Consider the following 22,081-nt stretch of genomic DNA (forward strand, 5'->3'; position numbering starts at 1 on the left):
ACATGCTCAGCCTTTCGGGGGCCGGAGAGACGTGAGCAACAGGCCCCCTTGCAGAGGGCACAGCAGCGTGGAATCCCAAATCACGCTTCAGTCGTCCTGAGTGTGGCTCCTCTGTGGTCGGGGCTGTCGGCCTGGCGCTCCTTTGCGAGGCTCAGCCTGGGGATGTGCGGTCGGTGAACCACGCGGGTGAAAACCCGACGGCAACCCGGGTCCCGGTCTTTTTTCTCTGAGGTAGCTGCCCGTTCCTTGTTCCACGGAATCGAGGCGAATGGGTGCCCCGCCCTCCCGACGCGGCGGCCGTGGGCCCAGCCCTCAGCCCGCGCCGGGCGCTTACCCTTTTCCCGGAGCGCGGGGGTCCCGTTGCTCCCGGAGGCCAGAGACCGTTTATGCTCTCTGCCTTCCTCCCTCTGTCCCTGGCTCCCTCCCGCCCGCCCTCTGTCCCTGCGTCGCTCTGTCTCTCCCTCCGTTCCTCACTGCCTCCCTCTCTCTCCCTCCCTCCCTCCCTCCCTGCCTCCCTCCCTCCCAACTTCCCTCCGCCCATCCTTCGGCCCCTCTGGGTCTCCCGTTCGTCTCTCCATCGCTGCCCGCCTTCCCTCCCGCCTGGAACGGTCGGCATCGCCAGCGTGCGCGGGGCCTGGGGTCTGCGTTCAGCCGCCAGGCGCTCCACGGTGGCAGCTGGGAGGCTGCAGGGGCAAGGGCGGGCGGGCGGGCGGGCGACGGTGGAGCGGAGGCGAAGAGGAGGCGAGCCGCCGCTGGAGGGATGGCGGGCCCGGACGCTGCGCGGGCCCGGTGTTTCGCGGGACGGGGTTCTCCACCCAGCCCAGGGGAGGACGCATTGTCCGGGGTGGGGGGTGTGGGTGGCGAGGGGTTGGTCAGGCCGGGGTGGGGTGGCGGAAAGGCACGAGAGCTCTGCCCGGGCTGCTCCCAGAGCCTAGGCGGCTGCCCGCGAACCCGCGCGTGCGCAGTACACGGCCCACCTGCTGGTACCTGGGCCGGCGCTGGGATCCCCGGGATGCCCAGGAAAGAATGGCAGCTCTCCGCTCTGTGGAGTCTCTCACCGGGCCTAGACCTGGAAGGCAGGAATCCCAGGCGGGTCGGCCCGGAGGGAACACACGCCCCTCCACGCCGAGCCAGGTGTTCCCCGCGAAAGAGCGGCCACCGGCCACCGCCCTGCCCCGACCCCGTCCCAGCCCCGCGTCCTTTTAAAGCTCCTCCAGCAGAGCCCGGTATTCTTCCTCGCTGAGGGGTGGTTCCAGCGAGGCGGCCTCTTCCGAGGCCTCCAGCTCCCCCGGGGCCTCCGTTTCTAGGAAAGGTTGCGCCCGCTGCAGAAACTCCGGGCTCGCCAGGAGCTCATCCAGCAGGCCGGAGGGGAGTGCAGACGAGCGCCCCGGCTCCTGGAGGAGCCCCGCCTCGGGGGGCGCCCGGATGGCTTGCACCTGCCCCTGCCGCGCGGAGGCCTCCGGGGGCGCGGGCTGGGGAGGTGGGGCTGCCCCGGCTTGGGGTTCCCACGCCGCCCCGGCGACCTGGGGACCCTGGCCCCAGCCCCACCACGGAATCCCCTGGGACGCGAGGGGCGGGAAATGCAGGGGGTACTTCAGAGTTCAGTCTTCCTCACAGAATCGCAAAGTTCACGTTTCACAACCATAAAGAAACTATTTACGTTAAAAATGAGACATTTTATGGAGTTGCACTTAGAAAACTTCAATGTCTGAGAAAAAAAATCTCTAACGCACAGGGAAACAGGTGGTTTATCCAATACTCTGAAAATAAAATGGGCCGGGTGAGGGGAATATGAAAATATTATTTCAATTTCATTTCATTTTATTTATTTATTTATGTACTTATTTATTTATTTTTGAGACAGTGTCTCCCTCTGTCCCCCAGGCTGGATTACAGTGGCCTGAGCTCAGCTCACTGCAGCCTCCGCATCCTGGGCTCAAGGCATTCTCCTGCCTCAGCCTCCAGACTAGCTGGGACTAAATGAGCACGCCACCACGCCAGGCAAATTTTTGTCTTTTGTTTAAAGTGTAGAGGAGGTTTCACCATTTGGGCCAGGGTGGTCTTCAACGGCCGACTTCAGGTGATCTGCCCCAACTTGCCTTCCCAAAGTGAAGGGACTATAGGCGTGAGCCACTGCGCCCAGACTATGATAGTATCACACCGAAGCCTGAAGCTGCTCTGCCTTAGGATTTTTCCTGAATTTTACTTTCTTGTCATGATGAGTTGCTAGCTCATATTTTCCGTTGGATCTTTTCGAAAGGCTTTACTGATGAGATTATGGCTTTCTCACAAAGAATACCACTTTGGTGAAACTATACTGAAATTAAGAGTACCTTAAGTTTCCGATACTTATCAAGCACACTATTTGAACACGGCGTGGTAGGTGAAAGTGTGAGAAGCAGAATTTGGCAAACCCCATTATTTTTCAATTTCGACGGTTTCAGGTCTTTTGGTTTCAGCCAAACTGAAGAATGTCCTAATGAGCTGTCAATTGACAGGCCATTACAGACAATTTTTGAAACTACATCACAGTGTAATTTAAGGAGTACGATTCTAAAGAAATTTGAACAATCTGGTGGTATTGCTAACACCAAACAAGGTTGTTCAGCTCTTTCATCTTTAAAAACAAACAAACAAAAACATGATGTGGAATTCTCTCATTTTACCAAACAGCCGTACGCTCCCTTGAATATGTGACTGTGAAACCCAAGTAACTGGAAGACAAAAAATAAAGGAAACACCTCATCAGTCTCATTAATAGTTTTGTTGAGAATAATTTATTTTTCAAAAACTGCTGGCTATGTCTTGATATTTTTAGACACGGCTAAGATTGAAATTGCATGAATCCTCTCTCTAACATTCATGCTACTTAAGAAACTTTTCCCAAGATTTGACTGCATTCATTTCATAAAAGCCCTGTCCTCTTCTCCCCTATATATCTATATTAGCACTCTGCCTTCTACCCTCTTCCACAGGAAACACAAATCCGTCAATTGATCACTTAAGCCTTTCCAGTTTGGGTACAACATTTTCTGTAGTTGTACTCGTACGATTTGTCCTTTATACTTCTAAAGACTAGACCCTAGATTATGCATGCTTGGGAATAGTGGAGCTAGCTTGCTTAAACTTTATTTAGGCGTATGCTAATTACTTGTGGGGGGCAAAGGCAGGCAGTGAGGATGTTAAGCTTATCCCAAAATAGTCAATTTTGGAAAAGACACAAGTACAGGCCGGGCGCGGTGGCTCTGACCTGTAATCCCAGCACCTTGGGAGGTCTTCTCGCAGAAGACCAGAGCGAGACCCCAGGGAAAAGATGCATCCCCGGCGTGATGGCCTGACGATGGATTCCTGTGTACCGCAACATGGGGAGTCTGCAGTGTGGCCGGTTTGGAAACTGGCAAGGAGAGCGAAGAGACACCATGCCGGTCTTCCACCCTTCCCTGGATGCCTGTGGGTGCCCGCAGAGCTCCGGAAGCAAACAGTCAACATGCTCAGCCTTTCGGGGGCCGGAGAGACGTGAGCAACAGGCCCCCTTGCAGAGGGCACAGCAGCGTGGAATCCCAAATCACGCTTCAGTCGTCCTGAGTGTGGCTCCTCTGTGGTCGGGGCTGTCGGCCTGGCGCTCCTTTGCGAGGCTCAGCCTGGGGATGTGGGGTCTGTGAACCACGCGGGTGAAAACCCGACGGCAACCCGGGTCCCGGTCTTTTGTCTCTGAGGTAGCTGCCCGTTCCTTGTTCCACGGAATGGGGGCGAATGGGTGCCCCGCCCTCCCGACGCGGCGGCCGTGGGCCCAGCCCTCAGCCCGCGCCGGGCACTTACCCTTTTCCCGGAGCGCGGGGGTCCCGTTGCTCCCGGAGGCCGGAGACCGTTTTTTCTCTCTGCCTTCCTCCCTCTGTCCCTGGCTCCCTCCCGCCCGCCCTCTGTCCCTGCGTCGCTCTGTCTCTCCCTCCGTTCCTCACTGCCTCCCTCTCTCTCCCTCCCTCCCCCCCTCCCTCCCTCCCTCCCAACTTCCCTCTGCCCATCCTTCGGCCCCTCTGGGTCTCCCGTTCGTCACTCCAACTCTGCCCGCCTTCCCTCCCGCCTGGAACGGTCGGCATCGCCGGCGCGGGGCCTGGGGTCTGCGTTCAGCCGCCGGGCACTACGCGGTGGCAGCTGGGAGGCTGCAGGGACACGGGCGGGCGGGCGGGCGGGCGGGCGACGGTGGAGCGGAGGCGCAGAGGAGGCGAGCCGCTGCCGGAGGGATGGCGGGCGCGAACCCTGCGCGGGCCCGGTGTTTCGCGGGACCGGGGTCTCCACCCAGCCCAGGGGAGGACGCATTTTCCGTGGGTGGGGGTTGGGGGGTGCGGGGTGTGGGTGGCGAGGGGTTGGTCAGGCCGGGGTGGGGTGGCGGAAAAGCACGAGAGCTCTGCCCGGGCTGCTCCCAGAGCCTAGGCGGCTGCCCGCGAACCCGCGCGTGCGCAGTACACGGCCCACCGGCTGGTACCTGGGCCGGCGCTGGGATCCCCGGGATGCCCAGGAAAGAATGGCAGCTCTCCGCTCTGTGGAGTCTCTCACCGGGCCTAGACCTGGAAGGCAGGAATCCCAGGCGGGTCGGCCCGGAGGGAACACACGCCCCTCCACGCCGAGCCAGGTGTTCCCCGCGAAAGAGAGGCCACCGGCCACCACCCTGCCCCGACCCCGTCCCAGCCCCACGTCCTTTTATAGCTCCTCCAGCAGAGCCCGGTATTCTTCCTCGCTGAGGGGTGGTTCCAGCGAGGCGGCCTCTTCCGAGGCCTCCAGCTCCCCCGGGGCCTCCGTTTCTAGGAAAGGTTGCGCCCCCTGCAGAAACTCCGGGCTCGCCAGGAGCTCATCCAGCAGGCCGGAGGGGAGTGCAGACGAGCGCCCCGGCTCCTGGAGGAGCCCCGCCTGGGGGGGCGCCCGGATGGCTTGCACCTGCCCCTGCCGCGCGGAGGCCTCCGGGGGCGCGGGCTGGGGAGGTGGGGCTGCCCCGGCTTGGGGTTCCCACGCCGCCCCGGCGACCTGGGGACCCTGGCCCCAGCCCCACCACGGACTCCCCTGGGACGCGGGTGGCGCAAGCCCACCTTGGCCCTGTGGCCCCGCTTGAGCCGGCCCAGGCTGTCCCACCGCGCAAGGGCCCGGCAGGCCGTCGCGCTGCGGGTCCCGGTCCTCCCGGCCTTTGCTCGGGTGCGCAGGCCACCGAGGAGCCTGAGGGTGGGAGAGCGCCCCGTCCGCGGGAGCCAGGGCAGCGTAGGCAAAATCCGCGCGTGCCGGGGCCGCTTGGGAGATCCCTCGTGCCGGCGCGGCCTGGCTGGGCTGGAGCACGGGGACGGCCCTCGCTCCCTGGCTCACGAAAGCCCCCTGGGGGAGAGCCCCAGGCGCGCAGGGCACGCGGGGTGCGGGAAGCGCCGTTCCCCACGCCCCGGCGTGGGCGAAGGTGACCCACGAGGGAGCAGGGTGACACCCACCGGGGGCCGCGTTGCACAGGCCGCCTGCGTGCGCGGGCGCCCTGCCACCCCGTCCCGGGTGCCTGGCCCGTCGATTCTGAAACCAGATCTGAATCCTGGACTCCGGGAGGCCCGTCTCTCTGGCCAGTTCTTCCCTGGCGGCGATGCCTGGAAAGCGATCCTTCTCAAAGGCGCGGAGGAGCAGGGCGGTCTGGGATCCGGTGACGGCGGTCCGCTTTCGCCTGCCTTCTTGCGGGCCGCGTCTCCCGGGCCAGGGCCGAGATTCCCGCCGGTGCTGCCTCAGCTGGCGTGACCTCTCATTCTGAAACCAAATCTGGACCCTGGGCTCCGGAACGCCGATGGCCTGGGCCAGCCCTTCTCTGGTGGCGATGCCCGGGTACGGGTTCCGCTCAAAGCAGGCTCGCAGGGCCTCGCTTTGGCTCGGGGTCCAGACGAGTCTCCTTCGCCGTCCTCGTCCTCGGGCTTCCGCGGGGAGGGGGCCGTCCGAAGGTGTCGGGAGAGCCATCGCGGGGAGCCCCGGCCGGAATTTCACGGACGGACACGGGCAGAGAGAGGCCCGCGGGCTCCCGGGCACCTCAGCCGGCCTGTGCACTGGGCGCAGGTGCAGCCAGGAGACCGGCCCGGACAGCCAGCCAGCCGCTCTTATAAAGACCAACAGGCAGGCAGGCTCCACCCCTTCATGAATGGCGGTGAGCCCTGGGACAGCCCGCCCTCCGGAAGGGTCCCAGGGCGTGGAGGCCCCCTGGGGCCGGGGGGAGGGGGGGCGGCGGTGGTGGTGGTGGTGGTGGTGGTGACGCTGGTGGTGGGGGCGGGGGTGGCGGTGGGGGCGGGAGGGACGAAGCGGAAGGGGGAGAGGGGGAAGGGGTGAGGGGGGCGGGTTTCGGGGTCTGGCTCTCCGGACCTCTCCAGGAATCCCGCGGGAACTGGAGGCCGCTCTCTGGGCTCCCACGCGCCTTCAGCAGGGAGAATCCAGCCTGGAAGGCTGGAGGGGAGTGTGGAACTGAACCTCCGTGGGAGTCTTGAGTTTTCCAGGCCCTCTCTCGGTGAAGGAGGCAATGCCTGTGGGTGTCGCCGTGGCCGTGACAGTCTCACACACGCACAGGGGTGTGGCTCTCGTTCATTCCCACGCAGAAGACCAGAGCGAGACCCCAGGGAAAGGATGCATCCCCGGCGTGATGGCCTGACGATGGATTCCTGTGTACCGCAACATGGGGAGTCTGCAGTGTGGCCGGTTTGGAAACTGGCAAGGAGAGCGAAGAGACACCATGCCGGTCTTCCACCCTTCCCTGGATGCCGGTGGGTGCCCGCAGAGCTCCGGAAGCAAACAGTCAACATGCTCAGCCTTTCGGGGGCCGGAGAGACGTGAGCAACAGGCCCCCTTGCAGAGGGCACAGCAGCGTGGAATCCCAAATCACGCTTCAGTCGTCCTGAGTGTGGCTCCTCTGTGGTCGGGGCTGTCGGCCTGGCGCTCCTTTGCGAGGCTCAGCCTGGGGATGTGCGGTCTGTGAACCACGCGGGTGAAAACCCGAGGGCAACCCGGGTCCCGGTCTTTTTTCTCTGAGGTAGCTGCCCGTTCCTTGTTCCACGGAATCGAGGCGAATGGGTGCCCCGCCCTCCCGACGCGGCGGCCGTGGGCCCAGCCCTCAGCCCGCGCCGGGCGCTTACCCTTTTCCCGGAGCGCGGGGGTCCCGTTGCTCCCGGAGGCCAGAGACCGTTTATGCTCTCTGCCTTCCTCCCTCTGTCCCTGGCTCCCTCCCGCCCGCCCTCTGTCCCTGCGTCGCTCTGTCTCTCCCTCCGTTCCTCACTGCCTCCCTCTCTCTCCCTCCCTCCCTCCCTCCCTGCCTCCCTCCCTCCCAACTTCCCTCCGCCCATCCTTCGGCCCCTCTGGGTCTCCCGTTCGTCTCTCCATCGCTGCCCGCCTTCCCTCCCGCCTGGAACGGTCGGCATCGCCAGCGTGCGCGGGGCCTGGGGTCTGCGTTCAGCCGCCAGGCGCTCCACGGTGGCAGCTGGGAGGCTGCAGGGGCAAGGGCGGGCGGGCGGGCGGGCGACGGTGGAGCGGAGGCGAAGAGGAGGCGAGCCGCCGCTGGAGGGATGGCGGGCCCGGACGCTGCGCGGGCCCGGTGTTTCGCGGGACGGGGTTCTCCACCCAGCCCAGGGGAGGACGCATTGTCCGGGGTGGGGGGTGTGGGTGGCGAGGGGTTGGTCAGGCCGGGGTGGGGTGGCGGAAAGGCACGAGAGCTCTGCCCGGGCTGCTCCCAGAGCCTAGGCGGCTGCCCGCGAACTCGCGCGTGCGCAGTACACGGCCCACCTGCTGGTACCTGGGCCGGCGCTGGGATCCCCGGGATGCCCAGGAAAGAATGGCAGCTCTCCGCTCTGTGGAGTCTCTCACCGGGCCTAGACCTGGAAGGCAGGAATCCCAGGCGGGTCGGCCCGGAGGGAACACACGCCCCTCCACGCCGAGCCAGGTGTTCCCCGCGAAAGAGCGGCCACCGGCCACCGCCCTGCCCCGACCCCGTCCCAGCCCCGCGTCCTTTTAAAGCTCCTCCAGCAGAGCCCGGTATTCTTCCTCGCTGAGGGGTGGTTCCAGCGAGGCGGCCTCTTCCGAGGCCTCCAGCTCCCCCGGGGCCTCCGTTTCTAGGAAAGGTTGCGCCCGCTGCAGAAACTCCGGGCTCGCCAGGAGCTCATCCAGCAGGCCGGAGGGGAGTGCAGACGAGCGCCCCGGCTCCTGGAGGAGCCCCGCCTCGGGGGGCGCCCGGATGGCTTGCACCTGCCCCTGCCGCGCGGAGGCCTCCGGGGGCGCGGGCTGGGGAGGTGGGGCTGCCCCGGCTTGGGGTTCCCACGCCGCCCCGGCGACCTGGGGACCCTGGCCCCAGCCCCACCACGGAATCCCCTGGGACGCGAGGGGCGGGAAATGCAGGGGGTACTTCAGAGTTCAGTCTTCCTCACAGAATCGCAAAGTTCACGTTTCACAACCATAAAGAAACTATTTACGTTAAAAATGAGACATTTTATGGAGTTGCACTTAGAAAACTTCAATGTCTGAGAAAAAAAATCTCTAACGCACAGGGAAACAGGTGGTTTATCCAATACTCTGAAAATAAAATGGGCCGGGTGAGGGGAATATGAAAATATTATTTCAATTTCATTTCATTTTATTTATTTATTTATGTACTTATTTATTTATTTTTGAGACAGTGTCTCCCTCTGTCCCCCAGGCTGGATTACAGTGGCCTGAGCTCAGCTCACTGCAGCCTCCGCATCCTGGGCTCAAGGCATTCTCCTGCCTCAGCCTCCAGACTAGCTGGGACTAAATGAGCACGCCACCACGCCAGGCAAATTTTTGTCTTTTGTTTAAAGTGTAGAGGAGGTTTCACCATTTGGGCCAGGGTGGTCTTCAACGGCCGACTTCAGGTGATCTGCCCCAACTTGCCTTCCCAAAGTGAAGGGACTATAGGCGTGAGCCACTGCGCCCAGACTATGATAGTATCACACCGAAGCCTGAAGCTGCTCTGCCTTAGGATTTTTCCTGAATTTTACTTTCTTGTCATGATGAGTTGCTAGCTCATATTTTCCGTTGGATCTTTTCGAAAGGCTTTACTGATGAGATTATGGCTTTCTCACAAAGAATACCACTTTGGTGAAACTATACTGAAATTAAGAGTACCTTAAGTTTCCGATACTTATCAAGCACACTATTTGAACACGGCGTGGTAGGTGAAAGTGTGAGAAGCAGAATTTGGCAAACCCCATTATTTTTCAATTTCGACGGTTTCAGGTCTTTTGGTTTCAGCCAAACTGAAGAATGTCCTAATGAGCTGTCAATTGACAGGCCATTACAGACAATTTTTGAAACTACATCACAGTGTAATTTAAGGAGTACGATTCTAAAGAAATTTGAACAATCTGGTGGTATTGCTAACACCAAACAAGGTTGTTCAGCTCTTTCATCTTTAAAAACAAACAAACAAAAACATGATGTGGAATTCTCTCATTTTACCAAACAGCCGTACGCTCCCTTGAATATGTGACTGTGAAACCCAAGTAACTGGAAGACAAAAAATAAAGGAAACACCTCATCAGTCTCATTAATAGTTTTGTTGAGAATAATTTATTTTTCAAAAACTGCTGGCTATGTCTTGATATTTTTAGACACGGCTAAGATTGAAATTGCATGAATCCTCTCTCTAACATTCATGCTACTTAAGAAACTTTTCCCAAGATTTGACTGCATTCATTTCATAAAAGCCCTGTCCTCTTCTCCCCTATATATCTATATTAGCACTCTGCCTTCTACCCTCTTCCACAGGAAACACAAATCCGTCAATTGATCACTTAAGCCTTTCCAGTTTGGGTACAACATTTTCTGTAGTTGTACTCGTACGATTTGTCCTTTATACTTCTAAAGACTAGACCCTAGATTATGCATGCTTGGGAATAGTGGAGCTAGCTTGCTTAAACTTTATTTAGGCGTATGCTAATTACTTGTGGGGGGCAAAGGCAGGCAGTGAGGATGTTAAGCTTATCCCAAAATAGTCAATTTTGGAAAAGACACAAGTACAGGCCGGGCGCGGTGGCTCTGACCTGTAATCCCAGCACCTTGGGAGGTCTTCTCGCAGAAGACCAGAGCGAGACCCCAGGGAAAAGATGCATCCCCGGCGTGATGGCCTGACGATGGATTCCTGTGTACCGCAACATGGGGAGTCTGCAGTGTGGCCGGTTTGGAAACTGGCAAGGAGAGCGAAGAGACACCATGCCGGTCTTCCACCCTTCCCTGGATGCCTGTGGGTGCCCGCAGAGCTCCGGAAGCAAACAGTCAACATGCTCAGCCTTTCGGGGGCCGGAGAGACGTGAGCAACAGGCCCCCTTGCAGAGGGCACAGCAGCGTGGAATCCCAAATCACGCTTCAGTCGTCCTGAGTGTGGCTCCTCTGTGGTCGGGGCTGTCGGCCTGGCGCTCCTTTGCGAGGCTCAGCCTGGGGATGTGGGGTCTGTGAACCACGCGGGTGAAAACCCGACGGCAACCCGGGTCCCGGTCTTTTGTCTCTGAGGTAGCTGCCCGTTCCTTGTTCCACGGAATGGGGGCGAATGGGTGCCCCGCCCTCCCGACGCGGCGGCCGTGGGCCCAGCCCTCAGCCCGCGCCGGGCACTTACCCTTTTCCCGGAGCGCGGGGGTCCCGTTGCTCCCGGAGGCCGGAGACCGTTTTTTCTCTCTGCCTTCCTCCCTCTGTCCCTGGCTCCCTCCCGCCCGCCCTCTGTCCCTGCGTCGCTCTGTCTCTCCCTCCGTTCCTCACTGCCTCCCTCTCTCTCCCTCCCTCCCCCCCTCCCTCCCTCCCTCCCAACTTCCCTCTGCCCATCCTTCGGCCCCTCTGGGTCTCCCGTTCGTCACTCCAACTCTGCCCGCCTTCCCTCCCGCCTGGAACGGTCGGCATCGCCGGCGCGGGGCCTGGGGTCTGCGTTCAGCCGCCGGGCACTACGCGGTGGCAGCTGGGAGGCTGCAGGGACACGGGCGGGCGGGCGGGCGGGCGGGCGACGGTGGAGCGGAGGCGCAGAGGAGGCGAGCCGCTGCCGGAGGGATGGCGGGCGCGAACCCTGCGCGGGCCCGGTGTTTCGCGGGACCGGGGTCTCCACCCAGCCCAGGGGAGGACGCATTTTCCGTGGGTGGGGGTTGGGGGGTGCGGGGTGTGGGTGGCGAGGGGTTGGTCAGGCCGGGGTGGGGTGGCGGAAAAGCACGAGAGCTCTGCCCGTGCTGCTCCCAGAGCCTAGGCGGCTGCCCGCGAACCCGCGCGTGCGCAGTACACGGCCCACCTGCTGGTACCTGGGCCGGCGCTGGGATCCCCGGGATGCCCAGGAAAGAATGGCAGCTCTCCGCTCTGTGGAGTCTCTCACCGGGCCTAGACCTGGAAGGCAGGAATCCCAGGCGGGTCGGCCCGGAGGGAACACACGCCCCTCCACGCCGAGCCAGGTGTTCCCCGCGAAAGAGAGGCCACCGGCCACCGCCCTGCCCCGACCCCGTCCCAGCCCCACGTCCTTTTATAGCTCCTCCAGCAGAGCCCGGTATTCTTCCTCGCTGAGGGGTGGTTCCAGCGAGGCGGCCTCTTCCGAGGCCTCCAGCTCCCCCGGGGCCTCCGTTTCTAGGAAAGGTTGCGCCCCCTGCAGAAACTCCGGGCTCGCCAGGAGCTCATCCAGCAGGCCGGAGGGGAGTGCAGACGAGCGCCCCGGCTCCTGGAGGAGCCCCGCCTGGGGGGGCGCCCGGATGGCTTGCACCTGCCCCTGCCGCGCGGAGGCCTCCGGGGGCGCGGGCTGGGGAGGTGGGGCTGCCCCGGCTTGGGGTTCCCACGCCGCCCCGGCGACCTGGGGACCCTGGCCCCAGCCCCACCACGGACTCCCCTGGGACGCGGGTGGCGCAAGCCCACCTTGGCCCTGTGGCCCCGCTTGAGCCGGCCCAGGCTGTCCCACCGCGCAAGGGCCCGGCAGGCCGTCGCGCTGCGGGTCCCGGTCCTCCCGGCCTTTGCTCGGGTGCGCAGGCCACCGAGGAGCCTGAGGGTGGGAGAGCGCCCCGTCCGCGGGAGCCAGGGCAGCGTAGGCAAAATCCGCGCGTGCCGGGGCCGCTTGGGAGATCCCTCGTGCCGGCGCGGCCTGGCTGGGCTGGAGCACGGGGACGGCCCTCGCTCCCTGGCTCACGAAAGCCCCCTGGGGGAGAGCCCCAGGCGCGCAGGGCACGCGGGGTGCGGGAAGCGCCGTTCCCCACGCCCCGGCGTGGGCGAAGGTGACCCACGAGGGAGCAGGGTGACACCCACCGGGGGCCGCGTTGCACAGGCCGCCTGCGTGCGCGGGCGCCCTGCCACCCCGTCCCGGGTGCCTGGCCCGTCGATTCTGAAACCAGATCTGAATCCTGGACTCCGGGAGGCCCGTCTCTCTGGCCAGTTCTTCCCTGGCGGCGATGCCTGGAAAGCGATCCTTCTCAAAGGCGCGGAGGAGCAGGGCGGTCTGGGATCCGGTGACGGCGGTCCGCTTTCGCCTGCCTTCTTGCGGGCCGCGTCTCCCGGGCCAGGGCCGAGATTCCCGCCGGTGCTGCCTCAGCTGGCGTGACCTCTCATTCTGAAACCAAATCTGGACCCTGGGCTCCGGAACGCCGATGGCCTGGGCCAGCCCTTCTCTGGTGGCGATGCCCGGGTACGGGTTCCGCTCAAAGCAGGCTCGCAGGGCCTCGCTTTGGCTCGGGGTCCAGACGAGTCTCCTTCGCCGTCCTCGTCCTCGGGCTTCCGCGGGGAGGGGGCCGTCCGAAGGTGTCGGGAGAGCCATCGCGGGGAGCCCCGGCCGGAATTTCACGGACGGACACGGGCAGAGAGAGGCCCGCGGGCTCCCGGGCACCTCAGCCGGCCTGTGCACTGGGCGCAGGTGCAGCCAGGAGACCGGCCCGGACAGCCAGCCAGCCGCTCTTATAAAGACCAACAGGCAGGCAGGCTCCACCCCTTCATGAATGGCGGTGAGCCCTGGGACAGCCCGCCCTCCGGAAGGGTCCCAGGGCGTGGAGGCCCCCTGGGGCCGGGGGGAGGGGGGGCGGCGGTGGTGGTGGTGGTGGTGGTGGTGACGCTGGTGGTGGGGGCGGGGGTGGCGGTGGGGGCGGGAGGGACGAAGCGGAAGGGGGAGAGGGGGAAGGGGTGAGGGGGGCGGGTTTCGGGGTCTGGCTCTCCGGACCTCTCCAGGAATCCCGCGGGAACTGGAGGCCGCTCTCTGGGCTCCCACGCGCCTTCAGCAGGGAGAATCCAGCCTGGAAGGCTGGAGGGGAGTGTGGAACTGAACCTCCGTGGGAGTCTTGAGTTTTCCAGGCCCTCTCTCGGTGAAGGAGGCAATGCCTGTGGGTGTCGCCGTGGCCGTGACAGTCTCACACACGCACAGGGGTGTGGCTCTCGTTCATTCCCACGCAGAAGACCAGAGCGAGACCCCAGGGAAAGGATGCATCCCCGGCGTGATGGCCTGACGATGGATTCCTGTGTACCGCAACATGGGGAGTCTGCAGTGTGGCCGGTTTGGAAACTGGCAAGGAGAGCGAAGAGACACCATGCCGGTCTTCCACCCTTCCCTGGATGCCGGTGGGTGCCCGCAGAGCTCCGGAAGCAAACAGTCAACATGCTCAGCCTTTCGGGGGCCGGAGAGACGTGAGCAACAGGCCCCCTTGCAGAGGGCACAGCAGCGTGGAATCCCAAATCACGCTTCAGTCGTCCTGAGTGTGGCTCCTCTGTGGTCGGGGCTGTCGGCCTGGCGCTCCTTTGCGAGGCTCAGCCTGGGGATGTGCGGTCTGTGAACCACGCGGGTGAAAACCCGAGGGCAACCCGGGTCCCGGTCTTTTTTCTCTGAGGTAGCTGCCCGTTCCTTGTTCCACGGAATCGAGGCGAATGGGTGCCCCGCCCTCCCGACGCGGCGGCCGTGGGCCCAGCCCTCAGCCCGCGCCGGGCGCTTACCCTTTTCCCGGAGCGCGGGGGTCCCGTTGCTCCCGGAGGCCAGAGACCGTTTATGCTCTCTGCCTTCCTCCCTCTGTCCCTGGCTCCCTCCCGCCCGCCCTCTGTCCCTGCGTCGCTCTGTCTCTCCCTCCGTTCCTCACTGCCTCCCTCTCTCTCCCTCCCTCCCTCCCTCCCTGCCTCCCTCCCTCCCAACTTCCCTCCGCCCATCCTTCGGCCCCTCTGGGTCTCCCGTTCGTCTCTCCATCGCTGCCCGCCTTCCCTCCCGCCTGGAACGGTCGGCATCGCCAGCGTGCGCGGGGCCTGGGGTCTGCGTTCAGCCGCCAGGCGCTCCACGGTGGCAGCTGGGAGGCTGCAGGGGCAAGGGCGGGCGGGCGGGCGGGCGACGGTGGAGCGGAGGCGAAGAGGAGGCGAGCCGCCGCTGGAGGGATGGCGGGCCCGGACGCTGCGCGGGCCCGGTGTTTCGCGGGACGGGGTTCTCCACCCAGCCCAGGGGAGGACGCATTGTCCGGGGTGGGGGGTGTGGGTGGCGAGGGGTTGGTCAGGCCGGGGTGGGGTGGCGGAAAGGCACGAGAGCTCTGCCCGGGCTGCTCCCAGAGCCTAGGCGGCTGCCCGCGAACTCGCGCGTGCGCAGTACACGGCCCACCTGCTGGTACCTGGGCCGGCGCTGGGATCCCCGGGATGCCCAGGAAAGAATGGCAGCTCTCCGCTCTGTGGAGTCTCTCACCGGGCCTAGACCTGGAAGGCAGGAATCCCAGGCGGGTCGGCCCGGAGGGAACACACGCCCCTCCACGCCGAGCCAGGTGTTCCCCGCGAAAGAGCGGCCACCGGCCACCGCCCTGCCCCGACCCCGTCCCAGCCCCGCGTCCTTTTAAAGCTCCTCCAGCAGAGCCCGGTATTCTTCCTCGCTGAGGGGTGGTTCCAGCGAGGCGGCCTCTTCCGAGGCCTCCAGCTCCCCCGGGGCCTCCGTTTCTAGGAAAGGTTGCGCCCGCTGCAGAAACTCCGGGCTCGCCAGGAGCTCATCCAGCAGGCCGGAGGGGAGTGCAGACGAGCGCCCCGGCTCCTGGAGGAGCCCCGCCTCGGGGGGCGCCCGGATGGCTTGCACCTGCCCCTGCCGCGCGGAGGCCTCCGGGGGCGCGGGCTGGGGAGGTGGGGCTGCCCCGGCTTGGGGTTCCCACGCCGCCCCGGCGACCTGGGGACCCTGGCCCCAGCCCCACCACGGAATCCCCTGGGACGCGAGGGGCGGGAAATGCAGGGGGTACTTCAGAGTTCAGTCTTCCTCACAGAATCGCAAAGTTCACGTTTCACAACCATATAGAAACTATTTACGTTAAAAATGAGACATTTTATGGAGTTGCACTTAGAAAACTTCAATGTCTGAGAAAAAAAATCTCTAACGCACAGGGAAACAGGTGGTTTATCCAATACTCTGAAAATAAAATGGGCCGGGTGAGGGGAATATGAAAATATTATTTCAATTTCATTTCATTTTATTTATTTATTTATGTACTTATTTATTTATTTTTGAGACAGTGTCTCCCTCTGTCCCCCAGGCTGGATTACAGTGGCCTGAGCTCAGCTCACTGCAGCCTCCGCATCCTGGGCTCAAGGCATTCTCCTGCCTCAGCCTCCAGACTAGCTGGGACTAAATGAGCACGCCACCACGCCAGGCAAATTTTTGTCTTTTGTTTAAAGTGTAGAGGAGGTTTCACCATTTGGGCCAGGGTGGTCTTCAACGGCCGACTTCAGGTGATCTGCCCCAACTTGCCTTCCCAAAGTGAAGGGACTATAGGCGTGAGCCACTGCGCCCAGACTATGATAGTATCACACCGAAGCCTGAAGCTGCTCTGCCTTAGGATTTTTCCTGAATTTTACTTTCTTGTCATGATGAGTTGCTAGCTCATATTTTCCGTTGGATCTTTTCGAAAGGCTTTACTGATGAGATTATGGCTTTCTCACAAAGAATACCACTTTGGTGAAACTATACTGAAATTAAGAGTACCTTAAGTTTCCGATACTTATCAAGCACACTATTTGAACACGGCGTGGTAGGTGAAAGTGTGAGAAGCAGAATTTGGCAAACCCCATTATTTTTCAATTTCGACGGTTTCAGGTCTTTTGGTTTCAGCCAAACTGAAGAATGTCCTAATGAGCTGTCAATTCACAGGCCATTACAGACAATTTTTGAAACTACATCACAGTGTAATTTAAGGAGTACGATTCTAAAGAAATTTGAACAATCTGGTGGTATTGCTAACACCAAACAAGGTTGTTCAGCTCTTTCATCTTTAAAAACAAACAAACAAAAACATGATGTGGAATTCTCTCATTTTACCAAACAGCCGTACGCTCCCTTGAATATGTGACTGTGAAACCCAAGTAACTGGAAGACAAAAAATAAAGGAAACACCTCATCAGTCTCATTAATAGTTTTGTTGAGAATAATTTATTTTTCAAAAACTGCTGGCTATGTCTTGATATTTTTAGACACGGCTAAGATTGAAATTGCATGAATCCTCTCTCTAACATTCATGCTACTTAAGAAACTTTTCCCAAGATTTGACTGCATTCATTTCATAAAAGCCCTGTCCTCTTCTCCCCTATATATCTATATTAGCACTCTGCCTTCTACCCTCTTCCACAGGAAACACAAATCCGTCAATTGATCACTTAAGCCTTTCCAGTTTGGGTACAACATTTTCTGTAGTTGTACTCGTACGATTTGTCCTTTATACTTCTAAAGACTAGACCCTAGATTATGCATGCTTGGGAATAGTGGAGCTAGCTTGCTTAAACTTTATTTAGGCGTATGCTAATTACTTGTGGGGGGCAAAGGCAGGCAGTGAGGATGTTAAGCTTATCCCAAAATAGTCAATTTTGGAAAAGACACAAGTACAGGCCGGGCGCGGTGGCTCTGACCTGTAATCCCAGCACCTTGGGAGGTCTTCTCGCAGAAGACCAGAGCGAGACCCCAGGGAAAAGATGCATCCCCGGCGTGATGGCCTGACGATGGATTCCTGTGTACCGCAACATGGGGAGTCTGCAGTGTGGCCGGTTTGGAAACTGGCAAGGAGAGCGAAGAGACACCATGCCGGTCTTCCACCCTTCCCTGGATGCCTGTGGGTGCCCGCAGAGCTCCGGAAGCAAACAGTCAACATGCTCAGCCTTTCGGGGGCCGGAGAGACGTGAGCAACAGGCCCCCTTGCAGAGGGCACAGCAGCGTGGAATCCCAAATCACGCTTCAGTCGTCCTGAGTGTGGCTCCTCTGTGGTCGGGGCTGTCGGCCTGGCGCTCCTTTGCGAGGCTCAGCCTGGGGATGTGGGGTCTGTGAACCACGCGGGTGAAAACCCGACGGCAACCCGGGTCCCGGTCTTTTGTCTCTGAGGTAGCTGCCCGTTCCTTGTTCCACGGAATGGGGGCGAATGGGTGCCCCGCCCTCCCGACGCGGCGGCCGTGGGCCCAGCCCTCAGCCCGCGCCGGGCACTTACCCTTTTCCCGGAGCGCGGGGGTCCCGTTGCTCCCGGAGGCCGGAGACCGTTTTTTCTCTCTGCCTTCCTCCCTCTGTCCCTGGCTCCCTCCCGCCCGCCCTCTGTCCCTGCGTCGCTCTGTCTCTCCCTCCGTTCCTCACTGCCTCCCTCTCTCTCCCTCCCTCCCCCCCTCCCTCCCTCCCTCCCAACTTCCCTCTGCCCATCCTTCGGCCCCTCTGGGTCTCCCGTTCGTCACTCCAACTCTGCCCGCCTTCCCTCCCGCCTGGAACGGTCGGCATCGCCGGCGCGGGGCCTGGGGTCTGCGTTCAGCCGCCGGGCACTACGCGGTGGCAGCTGGGAGGCTGCAGGGACACGGGCGGGCGGGCGGGCGGGCGGGCGACGGTGGAGCGGAGGCGCAGAGGAGGCGAGCCGCTGCCGGAGGGATGGCGGGCGCGAACCCTGCGCGGGCCCGGTGTTTCGCGGGACCGGGGTCTCCACCCAGCCCAGGGGAGGACGCATTTTCCGTGGGTGGGGGTTGGGGGGTGCGGGGTGTGGGTGGCGAGGGGTTGGTCAGGCCGGGGTGGGGTGGCGGAAAAGCACGAGAGCTCTGCCCGGGCTGCTCCCAGAGCCTAGGCGGCTGCCCGCGAACCCGCGCGTGCGCAGTACACGGCCCACCTGCTGGTACCTGGGCCGGCGCTGGGATCCCCGGGATGCCCAGGAAAGAATGGCAGCTCTCCGCTCTGTGGAGTCTCTCACCGGGCCTAGACCTGGAAGGCAGGAATCCCAGGCGGGTCGGCCCGGAGGGAACACACGCCCCTCCACGCCGAGCCAGGTGTTCCCCGCGAAAGAGAGGCCACCGGCCACCGCCCTGCCCCGACCCCGTCCCAGCCCCACGTCCTTTTATAGCTCCTCCAGCAGAGCCCGGTATTCTTCCTCGCTGAGGGGTGGTTCCAGCGAGGCGGCCTCTTCCGAGGCCTCCAGCTCCCCCGGGGCCTCCGTTTCTAGGAAAGGTTGCGCCCCCTGCAGAAACTCCGGGCTCGCCAGGAGCTCATCCAGCAGGCCGGAGGGGAGTGCAGACGAGCGCCCCGGCTCCTGGAGGAGCCCCGCCTGGGGGGGCGCCCGGATGGCTTGCACCTGCCCCTGCCGCGCGGAGGCCTCCGGGGGCGCGGGCTGGGGAGGTGGGGCTGCCCCGGCTTGGGGTTCCCACGCCGCCCCGGCGACCTGGGGACCCTGGCCCCAGCCCCACCACGGACTCCCCTGGGACGCGGGTGGCGCAAGCCCACCTTGGCCCTGTGGCCCCGCTTGAGCCGGCCCAGGCTGTCCCACCGCGCAAGGGCCCGGCAGGCCGTCGCGCTGCGGGTCCCGGTCCTCCCGGCCTTTGCTCGGGTGCGCAGGCCACCGAGGAGCCTGAGGGTGGGAGAGCGCCCCGTCCGCGGGAGCCAGGGCAGCGTAGGCAAAATCCGCGCGTGCCGGGGCCGCTTGGGAGATCCCTCGTGCCGGCGCGGCCTGGCTGGGCTGGAGCACGGGGACGGCCCTCGCTCCCTGGCTCACGAAAGCCCCCTGGGGGAGAGCCCCAGGCGCGCAGGGCACGCGGGGTGCGGGAAGCGCCGTTCCCCACGCCCCGGCGTGGGCGAAGGTGACCCACGAGGGAGCAGGGTGACACCCACCGGGGGCCGCGTTGCACAGGCCGCCTGCGTGCGCGGGCGCCCTGCCACCCCGTCCCGGGTGCCTGGCCCGTCGATTCTGAAACCAGATCTGAATCCTGGACTCCGGGAGGCCCGTCTCTCTGGCCAGTTCTTCCCTGGCGGCGATGCCTGGAAAGCGATCCTTCTCAAAGGCGCGGAGGAGCAGGGCGGTCTGGGATCCGGTGACGGCGGTCCGCTTTCGCCTGCCTTCTTGCGGGCCGCGTCTCCCGGGCCAGGGCCGAGATTCCCGCCGGTGCTGCCTCAGCTGGCGTGACCTCTCATTCTGAAACCAAATCTGGACCCTGGGCTCCGGAACGCCGATGGCCTGGGCCAGCCCTTCTCTGGTGGCGATGCCCGGGTACGGGTTCCGCTCAAAGCAGGCTCGCAGGGCCTCGCTTTGGCTCGGGGTCCAGACGAGTCTCCTTCGCCGTCCTCGTCCTCGGGCTTCCGCGGGGAGGGGGCCGTCCGAAGGTGTCGGGAGAGCCATCGCGGGGAGCCCCGGCCGGAATTTCACGGACGGACACGGGCAGAGAGAGGCCCGCGGGCTCCCGGGCACCTCAGCCGGCCTGTGCACTGGGCGCAGGTGCAGCCAGGAGACCGGCCCGGACAGCCAGCCAGCCGCTCTTATAAAGACCAACAGGCAGGCAGGCTCCACCCCTTCATGAATGGCGGTGAGCCCTGGGACAGCCCGCCCTCCGGAAGGGTCCCAGGGCGTGGAGGCCCCCTGGGGCCGGGGGGAGGGGGGGCGGCGGTGGTGGTGGTGGTGGTGGTGGTGACGCTGGTGGTGGGGGCGGGGGTGGCGGTGGGGGCGGGAGGGACGAAGCGGAAGGGGGAGAGGGGGAAGGGGTGAGGGGGGCGGGTTTCGGGGTCTGGCTCTCCGGACCTCTCCAGGAATCCCGCGGGAACTGGAGGCCGCTCTCTGGGCTCCCACGCGCCTTCAGCAGGGAGAATCCAGCCTGGAAGGCTGGAGGGGAGTGTGGAACTGAACCTCCGTGGGAGTCTTGAGTTTTCCAGGCCCTCTCTCGGTGAAGGAGGCAATGCCTGTGGGTGTCGCCGTGGCCGTGACAGTCTCACACACGCACAGGGGTGTGGCTCTCGTTCATTCCCACGCAGAAGACCAGAGCGAGACCCCAGGGAAAGGATGCATCCCCGGCGTGATGGCCTGACGATGGATTCCTGTGTACCGCAACATGGGGAGTCTGCAGTGTGGCCGGTTTGGAAACTGGCAAGGAGAGCGAAGAGACACCATGCCGGTCTTCCACCCTTCCCTGGATGCCGGTGGGTGCCCGCAGAGCTCCGGAAGCAAACAGTCAACATGCTCAGCCTTTCGGGGGCCGGAGAGACGTGAGCAACAGGCCCCCTTGCAGAGGGCACAGCAGCGTGGAATCCCAAATCACGCTTCAGTCGTCCTGAGTGTGGCTCCTCTGTGGTCGGGGCTGTCGGCCTGGCGCTCCTTTGCGAGGCTCAGCCTGGGGATGTGCGGTCTGTGAACCACGCGGGTGAAAACCCGAGGGCAACCCGGGTCCCGGTCTTTTTTCTCTGAGGTAGCTGCCCGTTCCTTGTTCCACGGAATCGAGGCGAATGGGTGCCCCGCCCTCCCGACGCGGCGGCCGTGGGCCCAGCCCTCAGCCCGCGCCGGGCGCTTACCCTTTTCCCGGAGCGCGGGGGTCCCGTTGCTCCCGGAGGCCAGAGACCGTTTATGCTCTCTGCCTTCCTCCCTCTGTCCCTGGCTCCCTCCCGCCCGCCCTCTGTCCCTGCGTCGCTCTGTCTCTCCCTCCGTTCCTCACTGCCTCCCTCTCTCTCCCTCCCTCCCTCCCTCCCTGCCTCCCTCCCTCCCAACTTCCCTCCGCCCATCCTTCGGCCCCTCTGGGTCTCCCGTTCGTCTCTCCATCGCTGCCCGCCTTCCCTCCCGCCTGGAACGGTCGGCATCGCCAGCGTGCGCGGGGCCTGGGGTCTGCGTTCAGCCGCCAGGCGCTCCACGGTGGCAGCTGGGAGGCTGCAGGGGCAAGGGCGGGCGGGCGGGCGGGCGACGGTGGAGCGGAGGCGAAGAGGAGGCGAGCCGCCGCTGGAGGGATGGCGGGCCCGGACGCTGCGCGGGCCCGGTGTTTCGCGGGACGGGGTTCTCCACCCAGCCCAGGGGAGGACGCATTGTCCGGGGTGGGGGGTGTGGGTGGCGAGGGGTTGGTCAGGCCGGGGTGGGGTGGCGGAAAGGCACGAGAGCTCTGCCCGGGCTGCTCCCAGAGCCTAGGCGGCTGCCCGCGAACCCGCGCGTGCGCAGTACACGGCCCACCTGCTGGTACCTGGGCCGGCGCTGGGATCCCCGGGATGCCCAGGAAAGAATGGCAGCTCTCCGCTCTGTGGAGTCTCTCACCGGGCCTAGACCTGGAAGGCAGGAATCCCAGGCGGGTCGGCCCGGAGGGAACACACGCCCCTCCACGCCGAGCCAGGTGTTCCCCGCGAAAGAGCGGCCACCGGCCACCGCCCTGCCCCGACCCCGTCCCAGCCCCGCGTCCTTTTAAAGCTCCTCCAGCAGAGCCCGGTATTCTTCCTCGCTGAGGGGTGGTTCCAGCGAGGCGGCCTCTTCCGAGGCCTCCAGCTCCCCCGGGGCCTCCGTTTCTAGGAAAGGTTGCGCCCGCTGCAGAAACTCCGGGCTCGCCAGGAGCTCATCCAGCAGGCCGGAGGGGAGTGCAGACGAGCGCCCCGGCTCCTGGAGGAGCCCCGCCTCGGGGGGCGCCCGGATGGCTTGCACCTGCCCCTGCCGCGCGGAGGCCTCCGGGGGCGCGGGCTGGGGAGGTGGGGCTGCCCCGGCTTGGGGTTCCCACGCCGCCCCGGCGACCTGGGGACCCTGGCCCCAGCCCCACCACGGAATCCCCTGGGACGCGAGGGGCGGGAAATGCAGGGGGTACTTCAGAGTTCAGTCTTCCTCACAGAATCGCAAAGTTCACGTTTCACAACCATATAGAAACTATTTACGTTAAAAATGAGACATTTTATGGAGTTGCACTT

Source organism: Pongo abelii, chromosome 17 (assembly GCF_028885655.2).
Source record: "Pongo abelii isolate AG06213 chromosome 17, NHGRI_mPonAbe1-v2.0_pri, whole genome shotgun sequence".
NCBI lineage: Eukaryota > Metazoa > Chordata > Mammalia > Primates > Hominidae > Pongo > Pongo abelii.